We start from the raw sequence: 22,846 nt of genomic DNA, 5'->3' as shown, positions 1-22,846 counted from the left end.
GAGAAAGGATGAAAAAGAAGGGAGAATCATAGACATAGAGAGATAAAGCATAATTACATTAGAAATGAAAAGGGGCAGTTTATGTGAGATAAAATACAGGCAAAGAGAGAGTGTGCATTGAAGGACAAATTGGGAGATGATCATGGTTGGGAGACTTGGGGATAAGGCGCAGAAACCAACACAGTCTCACTCCCTACTCGTCAAATGTCTGACGCATGTTCAAGGACCCTTGGCGTTAAGTTCCAACGAAAGAGGTGTATATTTTGCGTTGTTTTTCAACGTGGGGGTCCGTCAGATAGACATTAATGTTAATCACTCACTGTCGGATATAGACGAAAGAAAAAACACGGCCCCTTAACTCGAAATCTGTGACATTATTGGTATTTTTAGCCCAATAACCGCTGTTTTAATCAACATTTATTCATGAGATCTTATCATGGTTTATATGTATTTCTTTTAATGTTATTATTTCGTTCTATTTCGGCCAGGGAAGCTGGATTGCTTTGTTGTTTATTGATATTTTTAAAACTATAACGCTACATCTATCAACATTTATTTAGATGTTATCATGGTATTCATTTCTTTATTTTAATAATATTATTTTGGTCTTATTACCGGTGAAATATTACAGTATGCTGTAAAACAGAACACTACGATATGAGCCGAGTTGAGTGCATTCAAAGCCGATATCGTGCAATGCGGGCATTCAGCGGATCTTTAACGCCAGTGTTGCTTCAATGTACATATTTAATCAGTGGTTTTGTCACCAGCAACAAGTTGCTCAGCTTTGTTCCAGTAAGGTATGCACCGTAATAACGTTTAAAAAAATCAGTGGAAGACTCCGGAAGTGACGTAGTACGTACTGCTCGGCGGATAAGAAGATAAAAATACATAATATTCGTAATATTGATGTTTTTGTCTAACGTTGTATTTGAGGATTTAAACAATGAAGATAACAATAATAATAAGTTTCATGTATTTGTCTCATGTACTGTTTGCTCGGCCGGCCAGCGGGCGGTGGCAATCTGAAATGGAATGAAGCTCATTCACGGCAGACAGCAGAAACCACAGGAGTCAAACATGTCCTTCCACCCACCCTGGAAGAACTACAAGTGCACTAGCTTTGTAACAGGTTCTGTGGTGTGTCTCTTATGGGAGTTGTAGTTTTAAAGTATGTTGGTATATTTCTCATAAGTAGAAGTTGGCAGTGTAGAATTTTGGATTACCCTGGTGTTTTTTTTGGGATGAGGAATACACTGGTGTCATCAGATTTTAAAAATGGAATCGTTAAATAGGTGAAAATAGCTCATTACCATATTTAACAGTGCTTACAGTGGGTACACTTTGCAAACCATATCTACATGACAGCTGAGGTCCAGAGCTTTCTATAACAGCTGGTCCTATGTTTGTAGCACCTTCTGTTGTTAAATGACAAGCCTTCAAAAATGTACTGGGTTCAAGGTTCAGAGGGCAATATTTCAAAGCAGGAGTAATATATCCTCTTCAGACTGACATATGTTACTGTCGAGGTTGAGACCTTTCCAACGATGTGTTTGGTATAGTCCTACGACAATGTTTTAATTTTTACATATCATGGAGACTTTGCAGGCGATACTTTGTCTGCAGGGATATTTGCCTTGCGTTCAAATGCTTCACACATAACACTTTTATCATAAAGCTGACATATCCTTATAATAAAAAACAACATAAACAAAGTGATATGTAGTCAGACTGAAGCACATCACACAGCCACAATCTATTGCTCATCTTTCACAAACAGTGACAGGAGCAACCAACACACAACCCTATATGCATGAAGCTATTGCAAAACCCCTGTAGCCTAAAGCAACATTATTTAAAGTTTTAATTGAGGTAGGTCCGAATAGGCCTATAATTTAGAAATGTTAAGTTTACATTGGGGTACCCTATATCTTCTGCCAGAGGATAAGAGCTCATCTGGCATGGAGAATAAAGATCAGACCATATTCTCTGTGCTTGCCTGGAGAGACTGGTTTCTATTCCTCTCCACAACCTTCATGACAGTCACCTGACAAGCAAGTTTTAAATGAGATGTTTTTAGATATTGCCATGCAGCCTTGTATAACATAAACCCTCTGATTCACCGTGAGTCTGCTCTAAATGATAACACACACTTTCAACACGGCCCTTCCAGCCAAAGGTGTTGTCCATATAAACACCAAGGTGCCTATTAGGAGCAGAGCCGATTAATTGGTTCATCATTTATGACCTCTGATATCCTCTGACCCATGTCACAACCCTTTCCTCAGTTTGTGAAATGGTTGAATGAGATTGTTGGCATGGCACCACTGCCAACAGGTCTCTGTTTCAGCAGAATAGGCAAAAGTACTTGTGTCTGTGTGCAGTATAGGCTGAGGTAGAAGTGTGCCAAAAATGCCCAAACACATGTTGTATATGTACACATACCCATACAAAGTTATATACATCTTACTCTGTGAATAAAAACCTCAGCAACAATCTGCTTATCCTTTTAATTTCCTGAAAATGCTTCCTAAAACTGGTTCCTTCTTAGTTTTGAAAAGGTAGTCTCTCAGTAAAGGCTACAAAGGTTAGGATGGCTACAAGCTGTAACCACGGTGATTGATATGAGGATCATCTTCTGAATATAATAATTAATATGTTTTTTGTTATTTCACAAAAAGTAATTCATTTAAAACACAACAAATAATGCAGTGTGATTTTAAATCTTACTAGTCCCACACATAAATATGCTCATGTTTTTTCCCTTTAGTCTTTGCTATTAACATTCATCAAATGCAAAATTAAAAAATTGCGCTTTTAAATAATGATGCATGGAAAATAAAATAAAAAATGCTTCTCTTTGTAAATAGTTTATTTTTTGTTTTTCACAACAGTACAAGTCAAAACAAATGCAAATTAGTCAAACAAGCCATTAGGCTGTATTTCTAAACACTCAACTGTAGGTTGTTTATATAGTATATATAAGGCAAATCAGAGTGCTTAGCATAAAACATTTTTTTTTAATTATTATTATTTTTATTGTGTAAATACAACGTGCAACATTCTTTCACAGACAAGGAGCGGTAATTACTACGTCACTTCCGCTGATTTTTTTTTAAACGTTATTACGGTGCATACCTTACTGGAACAAAGCTGAGCAACGTGTTGTTGCTGGTGACAAAACCACTGATTAAATATGTACATTGAAGCAATACTGGCGTTAAAGACCCGCTGATCGCTGTGCGATTCTCTGAATGAATGCCCGCATTGCATTGTGGGATATCGGCTTTGAATGCGCTCAGCTCGGCTCATTATCGTAGTGTTCTGTTTTACAGCATACTGTAATATTTCACCGGTAATAAGACCGAAATAATATTATTAAAATAAATGAATACCATGATAACATCTAAATAAATGTTGATAGATGTAGCGTTATAGTTTTAAAAATATCAATAAACAACAAAGCAATCCAGCTTCCCTGGCCGAAATAACACTAAAAGAAATACATATAAACCATGATAAGATCTCGTGAATAAATGTTGATTAAAACAGCGGTTATTGGGCTAAAAATACCAATAATGCCACAGATTTTGAGTTAAGGGGCCGTGTTTTTTCTTTCGTCTATATCCGACAGTGAGTGATTAACAATAATGTCTATCTGACGGACCCCCACGTTGAAAAGCAACGCAAAATGTACACCTCTTTCGTTGGAACTTAACGCCAGGGGTCCTTGAACATGCGTCAGACATTTGACGAGTAGGGAGTGAGACTGTGTTGCAGAAACAGATAAAAGCATGGCTTGTTTCAATAGAAGCCACAGAGTAGCTGTAAGTACAGCACCTTGCTAACAGCTGATAATAAAGCAGAAAGCTTTCTTTTCCTAAAGCCTCTTACTGTGTATGGCTGAATGGTCACAAACAATATAGTAGCTTTTAACAGGAGCATCTGACATCTATATTCTTGTGGAATGCATTCTGCATTATTATTTTTTATTTTTTGTAGTTCTCGCATAGAGAAACTTCCAGCAGATACAGATATCTGAACAGTGAAAAAAATACAATGAAATAAGTTGAGCTCTTGATGCCGTCTGTGTAATTCATAGGTGTTTTCTTGTAATTACCAATTTATTTATAATTTTATATATCTTCTGTATTCTATATTTTTTTTGTATAATCAAACCATTGGTCATGACTCATGCACCATATCCTGTAAATTCATAGATTCTCATAGAATGTGGCTTTATGTAACAATTGTAATTTAGTTGAAGTGTATTCAGCTACAAGCACTTTGCAAGAGATTTGCAAGATCGCTATTCTTGAACAAAGTGCAAAGAGCCTTTACACTGTATGATGTTGTATGTTGAGTAGCAACCTCTTGTGGTTGTATCTCCAGGGAGAAAGTAGCATAGCTAGCAGCACAACAAAGTTATACCAACAAAATGTTTTTAGGAAGGAGGTTGGAGTAGGGACAAAGTGTGTGACTTCTACACCAGACACTGTGCTTTGCTTTGCTGTCTTAGGTTGCTTTGTGCAGTCTAGTCTGTTTTAACCGAACCCTTGTTTCATTGGATACTCCGGTTCATTTGTGGTGGTGTGAAAGTTTATTCGAACTCTGGTGCAGACCAAACAAGCAAACTCTGATCCGCTCAAAACGGTTGGCTTCCAAGTGCACTAGAGTTCAGTTCACTTTAGATGAGAATTCAATCCAACCCAAATATAGGAAGTGAACCAAAAAACTGTACATTTACTAGCCTGCAATTTCAACCTTGCACACAATTTATTAACTTATATATGATTTAAGAGATGATATTTTAAATCCATAACCTATTATGACCATACATCGCTCGTCGTCTGTGTGACAACACATCATCTCTCTCTCATCAGGGCCCGCGTTCTCCTTCACTCACTGTTTTGTCAGCTGCTCATATTGTTCACTTTCTTCAAAAAATATTAGAAACACTAAAGCAAAACCAGAAAACCCAAAACATTATAACTTTGGTGTTGCTTCATTATTTCTGAGACCAGAAGTGTCAGCAAGTCTCACTTGGATCTTCTGTCCAATTGACCAGCAACCGTTTCGACCGTGTGTTTTGTTTACAATGTTTGGTGCGCCTGACAAAGTGCAGTCTGAACGCAAACCGAACCATATGAAAAATGCAACAATGTTGCAACATAACCCCTGAATCGCACCGGTTCTACCGAACTATACTACTACACTACTGTGTGAAAGCACCCCCAGTACCAAAAGTCAATTGTGATTTCTTTGCATCCATGAAGGCGATCTTTTTTCACACAATGTTCATGTTTCGTTTCATTTTTGTACATTGTATTTTGGATGGTCTAATTCAAGTATCATACTGTATAATCCCTTTGAGTCTTGCTGACTGCAGTTGGAACTGAAGGCTGTATCATGATGAAAATTGACAGCTCTCTGCTATGCTGTGTAAAGAAAATACATACGCAATCAGAGTCCAATTTCCAAACACTGTGACCCATGGAGACCCTCTGCTGTGTGTGTGATGTTTGTATAGGTTTGTGTATTTATTGTGTGCACAGGTGAGGGATCACAAGTGTGAGTGTAGTTGTTTGAGTGGTGTGTTATCTGCATTGGTGTTTTTGCTGTGAGTGAAAGTTACCCATTCATTTTGCTCGTTATTGATTAGTCCATTTGTCATGTTGGATATCTGAGACAGATTAGACTGCATTTTAACCTAACTTGCAGTGCTGTTGCATTTCACCACACTCTTTCAGCATTTTTAAACTTAACGATTGGTCCATGAGGAGGGACACAATTGCACAGCGAAAGTTGGTGGCACATTTGTTACTGTTTGGCTCAGAAGGAAGGGCATAAGTCTTAGACATATGGCACGTTTACTGCTGCCTTATGGTTAAATGTTCATCTCATCTTTCTTTTTCTGTTCTTGCTACTGCTCCTTGTTCACCTTCCCTTTTTCTCTTTTCTCCTGTTCCCATCTTTTGCTGTTATGTTCTCCTCAGACCATTTGTGGTGTGTTGATTACACTCTGGATTTCTCTTTTTTTGAGGATTCAGCTGTCTCTGTTTTTCCCTCAGCTGCACAAACATACAAATAATACACTTGAACACGTTTTCCCACTTGCAGAGTGTCATGTTATCTCCCTCTCCCTCGTCTCTCTAATAGGGCAGGCTCAGGGTTAAATAGTCTTCTTCTCACAGGGCCCACACACCAGACACTGACCATGGCACTGTAGATTAAAATGCCTAATGGATATTAGAAAAGTAATAAACAAGAAACAAAACACAATTCAAATCAACAATAGAGCATGCATAATGAGAAAACAGCAAATCAACCAAAATGAAAAGAAACAAAAACCCACATGCAATATGTACAACAGTTAATACAAATCTTTACAGAGCCAATTGTGTACCAGTACCCAGAACACTTTTGTACTAGTATCCAGACAACTTTTGTACTAGTATTCAGAACACTTTTGTACCAGTCTCCAGAACACTTTTGTACCAGTCTCCAGAACAGCATCAGTGGGAGAAGAACGCGCCGGGGAGTACTGGCCCTTTAATTAGTTGTGGCACCACGATAGCCCTGCAGCAGCATGTATGAGGCTGCAGCCCGGTCTAGCTGTGTTGTGAAACACACCATTAAAACAGGACTGCAATAGATTTAAAACAAGCAGGCAGACACAGCAACTTACCGATTTACAGGACACGCCGCCCTTAGACCCCGGCGGAGGCACCCACTCCGCGCACGCACACAGCGGCTCACACTATAACAAATAAGGCTATGTCAGATCTTGGTAACGCCTAATGGGTCGAGACAGGGAGGAATGCAGCTTACCGAGACACCCAACGCCAGCAGCCCAGGTGTACATCTACCCACGTGGGGACATCCACAGCCAAGACAGGGTCGGCTCTATAAAAGAACACGTTAGTGCCACACGCACAACGACACAAAACAATAAAAAGGCACGAAAGATGAAAAAGTGCCCTTACCACACCGCAGCAAACTGACGACCTAGGGCAGCGGCAAAAACGTACAGCACGCCAACCCTGTAACGTCTCCACAAGCACCCAGCAGGAGAAGACCAAAACAGAATGAGTACACACACACAGGCTTAAATAGAGCCCCCACCTCTCCCAATCAAAGGGGATGAGCCCCAGTGTACTGATGCGCACTCCCGTGCACAGATAAGAGGGAGGGGAAAACCTCATTCTGTCACACATATAACCTCAAAATTGACATCCATTGACATCCCATTCCTCTGCAAATCTCACAATTTGAAACTGCCTCTGAAAATGGGCAAATCTCATCGAACCTCCTCCTTATTTGGCTCTAGTCTCTACCATTGTCACGCCCCAACATTTACATAGGCTACACCACTGATCTGAGATCAGGTAGTCTTCTGAATAGGTCGCGCAAATCTCAGAAATTGTATACATTGTTCGTCTGCTATTTCATCACTAAATTCACTTCTGAGACTTTTTTATGAGAGAAATCAACTATGTAGAGGTCAAGTATGGCTAATTGCAAATTTTGTCCAGTTCAGTGGCCGGTGCTGCCTGGGTTGCCTCGCCGCCCGGCCTGTCCTCCTTCACAGACCCCGGGCCGCTGTGAGCTAGATGGAGCTCCGTCACCGCCGGCAGCCCGCAACAGTAGGGCTGGGCGATAAATCGATTTTATCGATTAACTCGAATGTGTAGTTAACGTCGATTTGTTTAAATGAAAATCGATTTTCTCCTTAACATCCACCGACGCTCCCCTCTGGGCTCCCATAGCTCCGAACGGGCTCAGCCCTCCCCCCGCGCGTTTGCCATAGAGATACACAAACAACATGGCAGCGACAGGGACTAACATTAATTCTTTTCTTAACTAGTAGTTTCATTACTTACTTATCCGTAATCTCTGCCGAAATGACCGGCAGCTCGCGGTGCTCTGTCCCCGGCTGAGAGTCACCTATTCTCGGATAACTGAACCACCAGCTACCGCTGACCTAAAGGACCACCATGCAGGGCACCAGAGGCGGTGTTGAGGAACTCTTTTGCGGCTCAACACATCTACTAAATGCTGCTGATACGACCGAGCTGTGATGGAGGTCTGTAGCGGCTTAAACAACTAGCAATTGCCGCTCTGTAGCACGGAGCTCCTCTTCGACGTTTGTTTCTACCGCTAGTTACTACGAAGGAGCTTGCTACAGGTATGCTACATTCAAGAGACCATGGGATGTTAATGTACGTTACTCAGCAACAGGTGAAAATAGGGGCAAGGTTGCGCAATAACGTTAAAATGATTTGAACTTTTAGCGAGGAACGAGAAGTGAATTACCTGTATGTGCAGCTATAACAGCTTTATCTCACGCATCCGTTTGTTTGTTGTTGAATATATAGCACCCCCCATCCAAAAAAAGGGAAAACACTCAAACCAATTTATATTTCCACAAAATTGGCATGAATAATCATAATGGTATACAAGCCCCGTGTGTGTGCGTGTGTGTGAGTCAAAACAAAATTAAGTTAAAACTTGTTTTGAACAATTTCTTTGTCATCTGCAGATTGATTTTAAGTAGGGGGAGAAAAAATCGACTTAAATCTTAAATCGGATTTTTTTGGAAAAAATCGGGGATTTTATTTTTAGGTCATATCGCCCAGCCCTACGCAACAGTCACCGTTTCTGGGTTACTGGGCTACCAAACGCCGCTGCCCTGACAGAGCTCCAGGGCCTGCAGCTCCTCTCTTCCTGCTAAATGGCCAGTGTGTGTGAGTGAGAGCGCGGTCAGCGAGCTTGTTACGCCCGCAATCTCTTAACACAGGTTCCAGTTAATCTTATAATGGATATGTGTGTTGAGTTATTTAAACAAACGATCGGGGAAATAAACACCTCTTGTCCACGAGTCTCATTGATAGAGCCCGCGGTGAGCTGGATGGAGCTCTATTAATGAGAGCTAGCTAGCCCCTCCTAGACCTCTGAAATTCACAAAAATGCATTAAATTGAAATCGGACAAAAGTCTTAGCTAAGCATCTGCCGCTTTATCGCCACACTGTGTGGAGCTCCTGAAGTCCGACACGTCTTACCAATTTAGCAATTAGCCATCAATTTTTGTAAAACGGCCCATATTTGAGCTTTATATAGTTGATTTCTTGCATAAAAAAATCTCAGAAGTGAATTTAATAATGAAATAGCAGACAATGTATAACATTGCAGTGTCTGAAATATGAGACCTGCTGTCTTGTCTCCAATGTATGTGTATGTGGTTCGCTCAACCAATCAGCACGCAGCTCATCTAAATATTCATGAGCATACCATATTTGGAAGAAAAGCTCTTGTTACAAATAGGGCCATATCCACAGGGTAGATAAGGGCCCATAGAATAGCACTCGGGCAATTTTCAGCCCAACCAATGTTACATACCCTATTAGGAGACCTTAAGGAACAGTGTGAAATGCCCTATATAATCATTAATCAACCCTTTAAAGTTACTCCATTATGATGCAATAAATGTTACACAGTATGCATTGATTGAAAGTAAAAAAAGAAAAGAATATGGTTGAGATTTTTCTTCTTCTGAAAAGGTTAATTTGCTGCGAAATGGCTACTTAATCTAAGTAAAGCAAATGTGATGGCTATTAACTCTGATCAAAGCAAAAAAGGCACATGTATCTCAGAAATATCAAAACTATCTTAACAATAGAGCAATATCTAGGGGTAAATTCATTTGAACTGAATTAATTAAATATGTACTGTAATTAGTAACTCAATTCCACAGCTGACAGCATTCCCTAACAGTATTTTTTTTTTTTTTTTTTTAGATCAATTTTTTATTGTGTTTTTTTTTTATATTTAGAACATACTGAACATACAAATACAATTGAACAAGAACAAAAACCCTCTCCCACCCCCCACCCTCTGCGGTCTCGAGGAAAACAAAAACAAAAACAGAAATCACACCTTGCCTAGTCACGCTCCTCTAATTCTTGTGATGCTGAGGTCATTAGGTCTGATACTTGTGCTGCTGCGTTTTTCCATAGGTCTATAGTTGATGATTTGGCTTTGTTAATCCTTGCTGTAGAGAGCTCAAGCATAACTATGTCTAGAAAATACGCCAACCACTGATTTATACAAAGTGAGTGGGGGGGGGAGAGCCAGCGCTGAGCTATAATTTTCAGATGAGGGGGTCCATACACACTCTGAGGGACCGTAGCTTAAAGGCTCTGTAGTACACTTTAAGGTTGGGGAGGGCCAAGCCTCCCGTGTTTGAGGTACGTTGCAGGGTAGAGTATTTTAGCCTAGCTTGCTTATTATTCCAAATATATTGCCGAATTAAGGTATCAAGTTTCTTCCAGAAATTTATCGGTGGCCGTAAAGGGATCATTGCCCTTAAGAAATTCACACAAGTAACTATGTTCATGTTAACAACAGCAATCCTGGAGCATAGTGATGCCGGGAGCGCAGACCAATTAGCCAGATCCCTTTGAACACTACTTATTATAGTTTCATAGTTGTCCTGGACAACTTGCTGTAGGGATGCGTGTGTGGTGATGCCCAAATATGTAATTTTGCTTTGGGTTGGTATTATAACACTAATGGTTGATGCCACATGCCTTTTGTTCAATAAAAGAAGATTAGATTTATTAGAGATTGAGCCAAATTCGTTGAAAATCTTAAGAAACCGCAAATAATGATATTGCTGCTACTGGATTTATTCTGGATATTGCAGATTTTATTTTGCCTTATGGCTTGGGCTAACGGTTCAAGAGAGATTGCAAATAGCATGGGGGAGAGCGGACATCCCTGTCGCGAGCCCCGCTTAATGAAAACGGCTGAGAGTGCAATCCATTGGTTGAGACTATGGCCGTGGGGTTCACATATAAAGTATGCACCATGTCAATGAATTTGGCCCCAAAACCAAGCCTCTCCATTACTTGCCACAAGTAGTTCCACTTTAGGCGGTCTAAAGCCTTTTCCGCGTCCACTGATAAAACTGCTGCCATTTTTGGAAGGTTTTTGGCGTCAAGCGTCATGCTGTAGACAATATACATAGACTATTTCATGTAATAGAAGAATTACATGAAATAGTCTATGTATATTGTCTACAGCATGACGCTTGGGTATAAAACCTAATTGGTCGGGGTGGACTAGTTTCTCGATAAAGCGCTCTAAGCGGAGAGCCAAGACTTTGGAATAAAGCTTAATATCAGTCCCGATGAGGCTGATGGGCAATTAGTAATTTGAGCAATCCGTAGGATATTTACCCTTCTTTGGCATAACGGAAATCAGCGCGGTGTTGGTTTGTTGGTGGAAAGTACCCTTCTCTATGGCTGAAGTTAAAGCTTGTAAAATGGTAGGTCCTAATATGTCAAAATACTGTAGAAGAAGTTCTGATGAAATACCATCCAACCCTGGGGTTTTCCCTTTTTTAACTGTTTTTAATGCTGATTTAAGTTCCTCTAAGGTTATTGGTTGACCCAGTTCTTCTGCCTCTTCTGGGTCAAGAAGAGGCAGGTTTAGTTCTTTTAGGAACTTCTGGCACTGTGTCGGATCTGGGTTGCAGGAGGACTCATACAACTTTGAGTAAAAGGATTGAAAAGTGGGGCTGATATCCTTAGGATTTGTTGAGATACCTCGGCTGTTGATAGTAGCTCTGGATTCGCTTTGTTTTAATTTCAGAGCAAGCATTTTGCTTGGTTTACAGCCGTTAAAATAGTAATTTTGCCTCACTCTGTGCATTATGAACTCAGCTCTCCTTAGCAGATCATTCAGCTCTGTTCGACTTGTGACTAGAAGAGTTTGTGTAGATTTAGAAAAACAAGTCTTAAGAGACTGCTCTAACGATTTACAGCGTTCTTCCAACTCCGCTATCCTTGCCTCTCTTTTCCTCTTCAAGTTGACCGCGAAGGAGGATGTAAAATCTCTAATAAATCCTTTAGTTTCTTGCCATGTATATGCAGGGTCAGAAACTGCGGGAGAACTCAATGCGGGAGTGGGTGAGGTGGCGTGTGGAAAAGAAGGTGTAATCCTTGCTAGTAGGATTGTGCATCATCCATATATCTGTAAACATGGTGGGATTCCACAACTGCTTTAAACATGTCTGATATATGTTTTTGGGCTGTTGTGTGATTGACCCCTGATCTATCCTGATTTAAATCAAGTACTGCATTCATGTCTCCCCATATGATTAGTGAATATTCGTTGAGAGAGAGCAATTCATTGGTTAGGCGCGGGAAACTTTCATCATATGTAGACGGTGCATATACCGAAACAAAGGCTATTTTCCTACTCCTTATCGTGGTACATATATAAGATATCCTGCCTGATAAGTCTTTACTGCTTTTATCTACGGTGAGTGCACATTTCCGCGACAGCAACACGATGGAACCCTTGGTTTTGGTGTCGTCACTAGATGAGGCAGCAACCTTAAAGTATTTATTTTGTAGACGATTTATATCTCTTTTACGTAAATGTGACTCCTGTATAAGCGCCATGTCTATGTTTTTCCTTCTTAAATAGTCCAGGAATTTAGATCGTTTGATCGGCCCGTTTAGCCTCCTGATGTTAACTGAAAGAATTGAAAGCTCAGCCATCTTCAAAATTTACACGCATACGTGTCTCGAGTTCCCTACCGGATTTTGCTGACAAATCTGTAGCAAAGAGTGAACTGTTAGCTCTGAGCAAGGTGTGACAAAAACATAAAAAGTAAACTAATTCCCCTAACCCTCTGAGACCGCAGACCCCCTCCCCTATCTGTAAGATGCGTGGCCACATCAAACACATTTTGCGCAAAACTCCAGCTCAAAACTACACCTCCTGTCTTAAGTCACAGGTTAATTGAAACAGGTCTAGTGAATTCTTATGTTAAACATTATAAACACCTTCGAACAATTTCTGGACTAAGCTATGTGAAAAACAGACCAATCTAGTTGGAACAATAAGCAGACTATGAGCTGAACAGACCGTATCCCTCATGTTCTTTCAGTCTAGCTTAAATGTTAACAAACATAGACTGTAAACTGACCAGCCAGTATTTATCATGTATTTTTAGTCTGGTTAAGTGTCCCTTTAAAGCTTAGTTACGAAACTTACATAGCACATCCTCAGGATTCATCATGGTCCCTTTTTTTTCAGCCCGATTAAGTGACCTCAAAAGTATAGATTGTAGATTCATCATTTCTTACAGTCTGGTTAGATGTCCCTTCAACGGTTGGTTCCAAAACTTACACACAGCGTCCTCCAGTCAAACTCGGTACAGTGGCCCAAATACCGTTAGTCCACAGGTGCTGAGTCCTCCAGTCGCGGCCCCGGTATCGAACGCAAAGTCCCACCGCCGCCCTCCGGTTCCTCCCGGCGCAGGGTGATCCGTGCATATAGCGTGTCCTCCTCCTCTTCTAATTCCAGCCAGAAAACACCCGGCTCCGCGGCTGCAGCAAAGGCGAACTCTCTCCCCCTCTAGGTCGCTCCCAGGGCAGCGCGGCATATGAACACGTCCGAGTTGCGTTCAGCGTGCAGCTTGTGTTGCATCCTTTCAGGCATCCGAAGCCGCTGGAACGTAAATGTGACGCAGTCAGATTGGTCCGGTTCACATACCATGATTTACTGCATCTCAGGTTCTGCCCCGATGTGTTGCTGCGAGGCATCAATTTCAGCCAGCACTCCCTTCACTGCACTGTAGACCACTGATTTAAGCACACTTAGCTGCTTCTCCAAGACCCGGTCGATTAATTCCTCCATATTAGAGAACGTGTTCACTTCAGTTGCTTCGTTAGCCACCACTCCATTAGCCGCTGACATGCTAGCAGATTTCTCTGAACGAGTAAATAGTTTAGGCGACAACGAGACCCGCTCTTTCGTGCCTGCAGGCGTTTCACCGAGTCACTGTGATAACAGACAAAGCGATTTGGCGTCAAAGAAAAAGTAATAGACCTGGTTATTTAGTGAAATACGGAGGTAGGTGCCGGAGCTCAGTCTCTTGCAACCATAGCGGGTGGTGGTCACGTGCTTCTGCCCCTTACAGTATTTCCAAAGGCGATTCAAATGGTTTTATAACATTATAACGTAAAGTCTTTTTTATCATTTAAGATGAGAAAAGACTCTTAATTAAAGTGATTTCAAATGACCTGAATCATGTCAAGCCACCATCAGCCCCCAGAGTTACCTGTAAAACATGAGTGCACAGTGGGGTCAGCTCCTCTGGCGGACAACTTTAGCATATGCTTCAACCCCTGGAGGCCAGATCAGATGTGTAATTGAGGACCATAACAGCTGCTACTCTCCACTATATGCAGCTGGTTATTCCCTTCATTGCTCACTCAAACACCAACCCTTCATCCTGTGATACTAATATTACCCGTTTCTCTGCTTAATCTCATGTTGTAACGCTGTGACTTACAGTGACCACTTATTCAAAAAATGTATGTGTAAATACTCTTAGGCAGACCTGGGCATTCCCTGGCCCCATCATTTCTAGAAATTAGATAGATTATTTACAGACACATATTAGCAAGGATCTGAAATAATGAACTGCACTGCTAAGTAGCAGCTACAATTGGTTAACAGAAGTTACCATTTGACCTGGCCAGGTTGACAACAGCAGACTTTTTGACAACCACGTAAATTGGATTATGTAAGAGATACACATGTTGTTACTGAACCCTGGGCAAGTGAATACTGAATGATAATGTATTCATTGTTTTGTTATTATATATGTTGAGAAAACAGGATTTTAGATTGCAGTGTGCTTTGCTTGTTGTTTGTCATTATCAATGCTGCTGAGATATTGCTCTGTTCTTCTATTGATATTTTTAAACATGACTTTCACACTGATAAATGGCTGAATAAATGCAGTCTTGCTGTTGATCAAAAGACTCATCAATTATGTGTTATAATATGTGTAATTGGTTTTGTGGTGGTTTAAACATGATCTGTTTTATGTCTGCCCACTTTCTTTTGTAAATTGCCTGATCCTGCTCAGTCTGACTCCTCGGTTAAAAACAATTTATCATGATCATGACTGGTAAAAACTCTGTGTGTATATATGCAGTACAACGCAAACGTTTATACTTCAGACAGAGTGTGTACTGTTTAGTCTCCTGTATTCATGTGCAGTATGTGTGTGCCTTTGTGTATGATTGACACTTGTGAAGATATCACCCATATCTGGTGTCATATTCCATTTGACATGTGGTGTACTTTTTATATAGTGCAGTCAGAGAGGGAGTGATAGATGGACAGATGGACTGACTGCAGACGAATGAAAAGAAGCTGAAGAATCATTTTATATTGGGTCAAAGATTAGTCAACCTGGAGAAGCAGAGCTGGCTTATAGGAACACTTCAGCAGCTTGGTCAGTAAACACACACACATACTGTACGCACACATTCATTCTTATTTTCCATTACAGACACACAAGTATGAACACAGTTTCTGTCTGTCTATCCATCCATCTCCATCTGTCTTGCTATCATACTCTCAAACACACACAAACACGTACACAGCCAACCTTTTAGTCCACTCATCTGATCTTGCCAAAGGCATTTTCCGTTGGTATAGTTTCTGACATTTTAGGGCACAGGTTAATCTTTTAATTCGCCTGGGTTCTGCTCTCTTCTACCCTGGTTTTCTCTGCAGTGACATGACCTATCATCAGTTTGGCCACTGAGCTAATGCTGGGTATCTTTTTGTTGCCGCAGTTGTCATAAATATTTTTTACAAAGGCCAATAAAACCCTGTACTCTAAAGATGAGTGTCTGTTCTTTTGGCTTATGTTCTACTTTTAAAGTTATATTGATATTGCCTCAAGATGAGTAAAAAACATTACTTGGAATTACTAGCCCGTTCTTGTATGTGTAAAATATCTTAAGTGTAGCCTAGAAATCTAGACACACCCTAGCGTCAGCAAATGTAATTTGCAGCCACATATTGATGTGGGTCTGGCTTGTCAGGCTATCTTAAGTGTACAGAGTCTTGTTAAATATTTTACTATTGTTACCCCAGTAGCTTTTTGTGAAGTATTAGTACAGGATATTTATGAAATAGTCTTCACAGGGAAGTTGGGGATGACAATGGCTTATAAAATAGTATTAGTACATAGTATTTTCAAACATAGCCTTGGTATTGTATTATGTTATTCCGGTTAACATTTACTTATGCGAGGCCTGCAAACCTAAAAGTTTTATTGTAGACAGAAAGTTATCCAGCAGTCAGCTGCTCAAAAATGAGTCAAGGATTGGCTGACCATCAACGGTTCAAGGTTGAAGCTCATTGAACATTCATGTTCCCACATTCATGACCCAATCAGTGATGTTTACAGTAAGGTTATTTTTAGTGGGGGGAGTATTAATAATGTTTGACTAAATAAAAGGGGCTTTACTCGATATTCAGAAAGAAAACTGGTTTGTGATTGCCTCCACATGGCCCTTACAGACTGTTTCTCAACTTGTGAAATACTGACAGTGGTGCAACTACCCAGTGTCAGAGGGGTATGCAGCCCAATTTTGGCGCCCCCCCCCCCAAAAAAAAAAAATAAATAAATAAATAAAAAAGTGCCGGACATCATCATGTATGGGCTTTAAATAATAAAGGTTTATTTTAAAGTATATCAGCGACATTAACGATTGCACGGTTGCCATTAGCAACCTAATCATCACCCCTGGTTGATGTGATTTGAGTGGTGGTGGCTTTCCAGCTCTGTCTGCACTATTTCTTCCCCCCAAAAGGACACAGTGAATAGGTTGGTCAACAGAACTTCAAACCATACTGGACATTTAGTTTTGTGTGGTCTAATAGAACTCCTACCTGATGTCATCACTGGTCTCATCTCTACCTGATGCCATCGCCGACCTCATGTCTGTCTCATTTACTCCTTGCCTGTGTTCTTCATATTGTCAAACAAACATGTAATAGATTTTTCATTAGTTTTTCCATATCAATAATATTAAGAAATTAATCTGTTGGTATCAAGTGGCTCCCCCTTCACTTCCACCTAATGTTAGACCTACCTGTTGCCTTCCCCTGCCTTTCCTGATCCACCATCCTCACACCTGAATGAAATGAACTCACTGTTAAATATAGCAGCCTAAATTCAATTCTTAAATCAGCCTAGTGATGGCATCAGATAAGACAACTATTATGCAGTAAGGTTGTGCTGCTGTTGAAATTACATTCACATTTTGTATTTTAAATATATTTATTTATTTTTCTTCTTGTCATTTATTGTGCATGCTACCTTATATTTACCAGTTGTTATTTGACCTTAATAAAATTGAGATATGTCATGCATGGGATTGGTACCATAGGGTTTAACCAAAATCTAAATGTAGCTATCAGCAACATTGGTTTGCATCAAATCAGCAAACACTAGCCAGTCTGTTAACATGAATATTTGCAAGCCTCCAAGTTTGGTAGCAAATCTATGCATGATTCCATGGTAAACCAGAGTTATAGCATTAGTTATGTTTTCCAGATTATTGTCATTTATTGTACATGCTACCTTATATTCATCAGTTTTCAGCTCAGCAACCTCGGTTTTGCATATTGTAAGCTAGCCGTAAACCCCCATTTGGCTGCTACATTCCCAGTGTTAGCAAACGCTAGCTAGTCTGTTAACATGAATATTTGCAAGCCTCCAAGCACAGACGTCACACTTTAAATCCTACCTGTTGCCTTTCACCATCCACATATTTTACTGCTGTCGCATCCCTTGACATGTCATCTCCTTTTCCCTCTTTCTTTCTATTTTTTTTTTTTTCTATTTTTAGCCTCAACAGCTGTTTTGCTTTGCTCTTTTTCCACAGACGGCAACTTACTACTCGTACGCTCGTACCTGCTCACTCAGCGCTCATGGCGCCCACCCGCTCCCTCCCCTCCCCCTCCCTCTTCTATGTCAACATTCTATGATGGAATCTTATGAGACAGGGCACCTAATCTAGCCTGTTAGTCCTCTAAAATGTTATATAATAACATTGAGGAAATGCAGAAATGATTTAGAAACACACAACAGCAGCTACATATTGAAAATACCAAAAAAAGATTTTTTTTTTTTAAATTTTTTTTTTTTTAACCATCGCTTTGGCGCCCCCCATGGTGCTGCGCCCCTATGCGCTGCATATAGTGCATACACGCCACTGAATACTGACACAAATATTTGTTAACTGTTATAATAATACACAGAATATTGAGTATAGCCCCTTTAAAGTTTACTTAGACAATTAACCATTAATATGAGTTTTGTCCTGGCAATGTAGTATGCCTTCATTTAATGTTCAGGCAAATCCCATTATTGCAAGAATTTTAAATGAATCACAAACACAATGCACTGTGTATATGGTATGGAATAAGCAGAATGCCAGCTTGTGAACTAAATCTCAATCATATCTATTTTGTATTAGCCAGTTTCCTTCTGTAACTTGGTGGTAGATGGATATTTAATATGGGTTATGGACATGCATACTAAATGTGTAAAATGAAAAATTCCCCTATCCCTCTTCAGTACTGGAAAATAAAGTAAATCAATTAAAGAACATACACAAACAAATAAGCCCATCCACACACACACACACACACACACACACACACACACACACACATACACTGTACAAACTGTTTACCTTAGATCTATCAAGACAGCTTATTCCATTAGTTCCAGCCATTGATCAGTTCATATCTAAATGTCAGGTTGCATATCGTCATATTTACTGCAAAGGGTTGTGGTGTATGTGTGCAATTGCATGTACATGATTGTGTGTGTATGGGTGTTATACATTCTCTCTGTGGATCTGATCAATAAACTGTAAGGCTGACATTTACACACATACACCCACAAAGCCTTGTGTGCTTCTGCGTACACACATAGGCACACACATAAACAAACACACCCAGTTTCAGGATGATGGATGTCTTGCCTGTTGGCCCTGTTACCCTTTGACATCACCTCACATACTATCAAAGACTTTCGCTGTCCTAGCATTATATTATATGTCAGAAAGAGAAAGAGGTGAGAGCAATAGAGATAGAGAGAGTGGAACTTATAGCTGCTGGGAAATGTCTGCTGAAAGGACAAAAAAGTGCATGACTCTGCTGCTCTTTTTCCTCTTGTTTTCATCAGAAAGTGAGTGATTGATCAATAATGTCGTTGGTGTGTGTGGGGGTTTGGTGAGCAGGGCGAGACCTTGTCAAGATGAGGTTTGGTGGCTTTTGTTGAGTGTGACAGCTCTCTGTTGGTGTTGGAGAGTGTGTGTGTGTGGGTGAGAGAGAGATGGAGTTAGACCTCGTCAGATGGGGTTTGCAAAGAGACATGTTCTTGAGCAATCACTAAAAAGGTTGCACACATAAATTAACGCACAAGCACACATAGACACAATCTGGATTGTTCAATATCTCTCTGTCTCTTGCCCCCCGCCTCTCTCTGTCTCCCTAGTATACAAGCACAACCTTCATAGACTTTGTAGATCATTGGTGTGTGACCACAGCTGGATCAGACTAATTAAACAGACAGTAATGGTTGTGATTTAGAGTTATTAGTTGTTGGGAGGAATCACACTGGCCTTTGACACCCCTCAGCCTCATGCCATGGTGTGGTCCAGTGCATCCAAGACCAATACTTTATTACATCGCCCTCTGTTTCCTGAAGAAATATCTCTTTTTACACTGTAATGCTGCATATAAAGTCACAGTTTTTTGAACAGGATGCTTTCACTACAAACTGTTTTGTGCACATTCAGCATTTCTCACTAAAACACATTGCATGTGTCCATAAGGTTTATGCTGTCTGCACAGCAAAAACATCTACAAAGTCTTGTTATGTCTTTCATTCAATTTTTGTTTGAAAATTCAGGGTACATATTAACTAACTATAATAAAAAAAAAAAAATCCCGTCATTATCATCTTTTCCGACTTCAGCTTTGTTCACTGAGGATGACCCACACAAATATTTACACTTTTCACACTTGGTTTTCTGCTTTCTTCTCCTGCTGCCATGCTGCTCTGCCACCAGTGCAGAATGAGGTCAACTAAATACATCATACCAAAAAAATAGAAAGCCTTCCACTAATGCTTCCTCTATTGCCCGCCAGTGCACTGCAGTAGACAGAGCTGTCAGGTGCATGGTAGTCTCGCTTTGCCAGACCATCCACACGCTGCAGACCGGAGGAGGGTCTGGCTACTCCGCATAGCATCATGGGATGGGAGAAAAACGTGCTCTGGTTTATTGGCATTTCTTTAAACCAATCACAATCGTCATGGGCTGCTCTAAGCTCCAAACGAAGCCGCTGTAAAATAGTTGTGCGAGAGAAAACTCAGATTGGACAGATAGTCTGGCTAGCTGTCTGGATTTACCATGCAGAGATCTGAGGAGCAGTTAACCATAGTCAAAGAAAGCGGATGGAAATGGACATACATGCATCCGGTGGAATTTCCTGCGGCACCGGAGCAATCCCGGAAGTGGAACGTCAAGGATATACGACTAGGTGCATTGCTACTGGAGGTTCGAGAAGTGATCCTCAGTGCAGTGCTGTTTTTTTTTCTGTGAACTTGTTTTATTTTATTTTGCAGTCTGACATTCTTTGAAATGCTCATGTTATGGCCATGTGATGCAGCAAAACATACTAGAATGTGACTCTCACAGATAAAATATAAGACTTTATAATTATGGCCTTCTACAGATAGCAGCAATGTATAACATGCCACTACCATATTTGTGGCATGTAATATTTCTTATGGACTAAAACCTTTCTGAGCACATTTTGTTGATGTTTTAATCCATTTGTTAATCATATGCCATTTGTCCAACTCAATTGCTGCAAACGTTTGCCAAATTATATGCCATTACTCTACACAACCATGACTGCATACCTTTTATGTCTGAGTGGCCCCACTATATTACATTTGAGTTATTGCATACTTAAGGATCACTGAACCATTACATTTTTCTTCGATTTTTAGTGTTTTTCAAGACAAAGGGGTCTAGTGTCACTTTTCACAACAAACAGTATTCTGAAGCAATATGAACAGAGACTGTAGACAAGACACACAGATGTCTTGAAAATTAAACAATATTTACCATTTATTCTTGGCTGTGTGTATTTGCTCTGTGTTAGCCAATGGTCTATAGGCTGAATGTTTTCTCCATGTCTTGTATGGAACTTGGCCTTGTGTGTCTGCATATCATGCACACAGGCTATACACGTAACAAATCATACTACACAGTGTTATTGTCCTTAGCCACTATCTAACATGACAATTCACTGCTTCGACATAGCTGTCATATCACAGATGTGTAGGTACATGTGTTGGGTGAGTTTACGGCTCTACATGACATGCAGGTATCATCTAATCTACTTTCATGAGGATGTATGGGAGTGTGTGTAGAGCGGAATACACATTTGTACATGTTATTGTATTAATACAACATGGCGGTGGAAGAACAAACACTTGAGATTACCAGTTTTAGCAGCTAATGTGAATGCCAATGGAGTGCCTGTTTGTGCATGTGTGTATTTGTATATGCCTGTTCGCATGCAATCAATCAGCGCTTACTGCTCCTCTGCCACGCATGGGAATCCACAGAGCTAAACCGCGTCATAATGCACCGCCCTCTGATTGACATTATCTTTTCTTTAACACACAAATATGCACACGTGTACCACACACACACACACACACACACACACACACACACACATATTTAACATAAAGTAACACACAATCAAACATGCATAAGGCACACTGTGGGAGTAGCATGAGTGAGGCAAGTGATATTAAGCGTAAATGGCAGTGGTGACATGCAGCAGTTATGATGTATCAGGGAGAAAATGCCTCAGTTAGCATGCACTAAATGCTCAATTTAAAAACAGGGAGGGTGAAAGAGGAGGAGAATGGATGGGAGAGATGGGTTTAAAAATGTGAGAGTGCTCCTCTCACGTTGCGATAATGTTAGACACAGGGAAAAAGTCTGTGATAAGGTATAAGGGAGCAAGGGAATATAAGAGTAAGGTGCAAAGAGGTAACATCGCTCATTGATTGATGAAAGGGGGTAAATAAGTAAAACTGAGTTGTATAAAGTTGTCAAGAGCCTAGGCAGAAAAGTGCTTGTTCGTTCCTCAGCCATGCCTTAGTAACTACTTACAATTGTGTGCAATGTATTGTAGTAGTGTAGTGTTACCACTTCATCAATAGTAAATCAAATAAAGAAAGACATTACATAATTGGTTACTGATGGTCATTTCTGGGAAATACAGTACGTTAAACACAAGCAGCTTCTCCTCTCTGTCTGTCTCATCATTGCTCTCTTGTCATTGCCCACTTTCTTCTCATCTCCCTGATGGTTTGAGATGATAAAAGTACTCATACTCCCCACCTCAAGACCCAGATACTGTCACCTTTAACCCCCCCCCCCCCACCCTCCCCACCACGCACATATGCAGACACAGTAACACAAATTAATTATAGTAATCAAAAGGCAGATTTAGATGGACCAAGTTGATCATTTTTTCGAGTGTGTAAATAGATGCATAACCGTATAGTACAGCAAATAAAATTACTTTTCTCCAGGCAAATAATGTAGCAGTGGCTGGACTGTGAGGGAATGCAGTGGTAGAAATGGATCAGTGCAAGTGTGGATGATTGTGTTTTAGATGTTTGTCTTTGTGTAACTTTTGCATTTGTGTCTGTACTTTCTTAGGAAGTATTTGCATGTTTAAGTGTGAAGCTTGGATATTCCTAGTTTGGAGGCTGGACTGTAGGCTATGTGCTAAATAGTGCATGAAATTAAATTACACAACTAATTTTCAATTTAGAGCACTTTATTCAATAGCAACGCCAACTCTTCCTCTTAAAGCTTCCACCACAATGTATTTACTACTTACTAC

At 40.3% G+C, this 22,846-nt stretch overlaps 1 protein-coding gene and 1 long non-coding RNA gene across 5 annotated transcripts in view; one reads left to right on the top strand and one right to left on the bottom strand.

Moving 5' to 3' along the window:
- grid2 (glutamate receptor, ionotropic, delta 2) overlaps nucleotides 1-22,846 on the top strand; it is a 614,241-nt gene that overhangs the window by 389,295 nt on the left and 202,100 nt on the right. The window lies entirely within an intron of this gene.
- LOC116056895 lies at nucleotides 6,251-7,132 on the bottom strand. 2 transcript variants are annotated; one of them, XR_004895180.1, is made up of 4 exons: nucleotides 6,987-7,132; nucleotides 6,832-6,906; nucleotides 6,689-6,760; nucleotides 6,251-6,615 (listed from the first exon to the last, which is right to left on the bottom strand). It is a non-coding gene; the product is annotated as an uncharacterized LOC116056895 (long non-coding RNA). The 2 variants fall into 2 exon arrangements; XR_004895181.1 differs by lacking the exon at nucleotides 6,689-6,760.

This window comes from Sander lucioperca, chromosome 2, assembly GCF_008315115.2.
Source record: "Sander lucioperca isolate FBNREF2018 chromosome 2, SLUC_FBN_1.2, whole genome shotgun sequence".
Taxonomy (NCBI): Eukaryota; Metazoa; Chordata; class Actinopteri; order Perciformes; family Percidae; genus Sander; species Sander lucioperca.
The sequence above is the reverse complement of the archived record's forward strand: the minus strand, read 5'-3'. Positions and strand labels throughout refer to the sequence as shown.